This window comes from Solanum dulcamara, chromosome 5, assembly GCF_947179165.1.
Source record: "Solanum dulcamara chromosome 5, daSolDulc1.2, whole genome shotgun sequence".
Lineage (NCBI taxonomy): Eukaryota > Viridiplantae > Streptophyta > Magnoliopsida > Solanales > Solanaceae > Solanum > Solanum dulcamara.
This window is the reverse complement of record NC_077241.1, coordinates 27,861,617-27,865,811: the sequence shown is the minus strand read 5'-3', so window position 1 is coordinate 27,865,811 and position 4,195 is coordinate 27,861,617. Positions and strand designations below refer to the sequence as shown.

At 39.0% G+C, this 4,195-nt stretch overlaps 1 pseudogene; it reads left to right on the top strand.

Annotated features, from left to right (window-relative positions):
* The first annotated feature begins 493 nt into the window (after positions 1 to 493).
* Positions 494 to 613, top strand: LOC129890914 (5S ribosomal RNA; annotated as a pseudogene).
* Positions 614 to 4,195: the final 3,582 nt, after the last annotated feature.

Genomic DNA, 4,195 nt, shown 5'->3' with positions numbered 1-4,195 from the left:
CTCACGGAACCTTACTACCTCCTTGTCCTATAATTTCACCTAGTTCCAACTGCATAGGTCGTCTTGATTGAAAACAAATAGGCCAATTCATTAGACTACTCACAATAACCCATATATCACCCTACTCTCGAAGAGTATAGAATAGTTGTGTAATGATGTTGATTATTTGGGGATCCTTAGCCTTGTATAGTCCCTCTCGACTCTTTTCAGAACTTTAATTAGCACTTTATCTTTTGGGTTTTGCTTTTCAATCCTTAGAGTTGGCTGCCAAGTGGTGTCAAAATTCCCTCGCCCACTGGCCCATATAGCCATTCTGTTGTTTGCCTAACATTAATCGATGCTATGTTGAAGAACTATGGCATTGAAGTGCACCATTAGTTAGTAATTAGCTAATCCTGTTGGTTTCTCTTAAGCCTTTTTTACAATTCCCTCAACGTAACTTATAGTACCCTAGATACGTAATCCCATGTCATTTCTACATTGCTAGTTCAGATCGCGCGATCATACCAGTACTAATGCACTAAATTCCATCAGAATTTCAAAGTTAAGGGTGCTTGGGCGATAGTAATACTGGTATGGGTGACCTTTCTGGGAAGTCTTCATGTCGCATTTCATTGTAATCCTTGCAATAATGTATGGGACACTCAACTTATCCCAAGATTTACCTTAGCATGGTCTCGCTAGTCCTCATGTTTTACCTTGCCCTTTCCTATGTTATTTTGGAACCGGTATAGGGGTAGATCTTTGGTTCCACTATGACCACATCCCTAGTTCTCTATTATATTCACCCCTTTTGTACATGTCCATTCATTAGGGTTGGCTACTGAGTAACACTAAAGTTTATTCATATAGTGACCTTTATAGCTGCTTTGAGTTCTGTCTATCATTAGTCGACATAATCCCGAAGAAGTTTGGCATATGAGCTCGACATCCTATAGTAATCAGCTAGTTCTGCCCATCTTACTTAACCCATTTTACACTTTTCTTACCCCAGCTGGTAACACTTTAGATTTGTTATCTCGTGTCTTTCTTTACCTTTACGAGAATGTCAAAAGGTGCTCAACTTAACCTGAGAAATATCCTAGCGTCGTTTTGCTAGGTATCATGTGTTACCCTGTTGTTTCCTCCCTTATTCTACCATCGGTGTCGGGGTAGATCTTTGGTCCAACCATGGTCATGTCTTACTTTGTCTGTAGTATTAATTCCATCCCCATAGTTCGGCTTAACCTATCCTCGTATCTCTCGATAGGGTATCCAAAATATCATAATGGTATTGTCATTATTGGAACCTATTCTTTTTTTCCCGTACTTCCTCACTTAACCTGATGTCTATATATACATATTCATAGGTCGTACAACCCTTCAGACGCAACTTGTAGGAGGTAGCGTAGTCTTTCTGTCTCCTAGTTCATTCTACTGTACACATTGAAACTTGCTTGTCCCATCTTGTTGTACTTCTTTCTTTTCCCTTATTTACTCTTTGCTCTTCTCATCCCCTATAGTAGGAGGTTTCGTGTTCCTTTTTCCTTGGTTATTTATCTATCTCAACATTATTTGCGACCAACTCTATAGCCAATATTTTGTCTTTTGGTCTACCATGCTGTCATTATCCTTCGTAGTGTCCCTTAAGTTATTCGATATTCTTTTATTGTTATGCCCTTTTGTTTTTATATGCATCCACCTTCTAGCGTTATGTCATTCCAGGTCTTGTTAAAATCTTCTTAACACTTCCTTACATTGCATTCCGACTTCTATTCCATTATCGGTGACTTCCAGACCATCCTGACTTAGTTCAGTTCGGGTTCTTATTGAAACTTAAACATCCCTCTCAAATATGTTATCCTATCAATTGCCTTCACCTTACCTTTGCCACTCTCTCATTGATTTCCCCCCTTTAGAGGGTACCTATAGCTTTATCTCCTTCCCCAATTTACTTGGTACTGTATCATGTCCCCATCTCTCTGTATATTTTATAACCTGGTTATCCGCACACGGAACCTTGGCTAAATCATGAAGCGTCGAGAACCTTTTTATACATAGTGCAAAACCTCATCTATTAATCTATAATTGAGTAATGGGACTCATGGAACAACTTGCCCAAGGCCACATTCTACTTATCTTCATCAAAAATTAATTAGTACTTGTAGTCATTCTAATTTCAATTAGGCGGTGCTAGTATTTCGATGACAACTGTTCAAGGTTTTCTTGAAGTTGTAGCTCTATCCCAACCTATATCCTTTGTTTCTTGGGGTGAACGTAAGTTGCACCATTTATTCCCTAAGTCTGACGTCTTTATCTTGTAAGGGTTCCATTATTTTTGGAGCGACATTGTGTACATGCGTTATTCCTTTATACCTTATGCCCCTTGCCCTTACTGTGTACCCAACACAGGCTTTTAACTTAGTCAATGTATACCAAGTGCGCTTTACTAGTGGTCCAACTTTATCCCTGTATAATTGTATCACACCGTTCAATTCATACTTATATATCCCCCTTTTAATTCATACTCATATTCAATTCCTGACATCTCTTTGAGGTGCTTCTGTTAGAAGTTCTTTCCCCAATTAGTCAGTGGAGAACTATAAATTGTTATCGTAACCCCTTTTCCAACCATTGTTGGAAGAAACTAGAACCTCTTAAACATCACAGTACTTCTTTTAATACATGACCTACTTGGTCTCCTTCTAAATTTATCCTAGAGTTATGAACAACTTATCTAGTTTACAACTAGAAGTTGGGGCTTGGTACTTTTTCAAAAAGAGTGAAACTCAATTGCGGGACATCTTATCCCTCAACCTGAGCCACCTGTTTTTCCTACGGCACAAATACGGCTAGAGATACTGCGGTCTGAACTCTAGTGCTTGAATAGGCTTTTGCTTCTCCAAAATAACATTCTCCAAGTAAAAATGGTACCCCTTATCGATGACATGAAAGGTACCTCTTACAGCTTTAGTTAAACATAATAGGGGTACTTGGTATCAATTTCCAAGAGATCTTAAGAATCTATGTTTCATTCCCTTTTCTTGTTCTGGGAAAATTTTGGCAGAGTTTCCTCTATACTTCTTTACTTATCCTAAACCAGCATGCAGAAAATACCAACAATGCCTCATGGGTCCACACATATATATATTCATATCATATGACGGCTACACAGGGCTTCCAATATCATCTCATATCATAGCCACACAGGGATTTCAATATCAACAATACTATGAAAATAATGGACTTACCTCGTATGGCCAACTTTGAACTGCATTTGTTGCCCTTCCCTGTCTACTTTCCTTTCAGGTTTTGCCTTTACATTTCAATCATACGTCAATACCTTACCCAACATATATCTCTTGTGCCTTTACTTACCTACGTGCTTCGTAATTTCCCATGTCGTCAATTACTTTCTTCTGTTGATGTCGTCCTTCTACTAAAAGCTAAGGTTAGTATAAGAAATTATCCTATGACTCGGGTCTATAGCACGATCTCAGATGTGGAAGAAAAGTAACATCCTAAATGTCTTGTAGCCTCTTGTTTATATATGTGGCGCGCAACACATCCATACACAAGACTCTACTAGACACTGTCTGCAGACAATCCAAGAATGAACTGCTCTGATACCACTTTTGTCATGATCCAACCTTGTAGACTACGACTGGGGTCCGACTAGGACCCCCCGTATACATATCTATCAGTTAGGGTCACGTCAAATTATAAACATGCAATGCATATAAATAAAGTGTAGTCAAACTGGACTACAAATAACACAACGCCATGCATCAGAGACCTATTGGGCTATAACATTTTTGTATATCTATAGCCTCTTTTATTTGCATCATAGCATGAAAGGGCACGCAAGCCAACAAGGCTTCCATAACCTAATAACATATATTATACATCCTGTACACCCAGCTGAACCAAACTGACACATACAACCCACATATATACATCTATAGATCTCTAACAATATTAATGACAATATATGACGGAATAGGGGCCCTGTCGTACCCTTGAATAACAAAACAATACTATACATCAACCGCCAATGCTAAAAACTAGGCTCCGATACAATAGAGCCTCTTCCAGCTGAGCTGAGCGGAATCCTAAGCTGACGTACCCCCAAAACCTATACTTGTACCTGCGGGCATGAAATACAGCCCCCCCAAAAAAGGGGATCAGTACGACATATATACTGAGTATGTAAAAC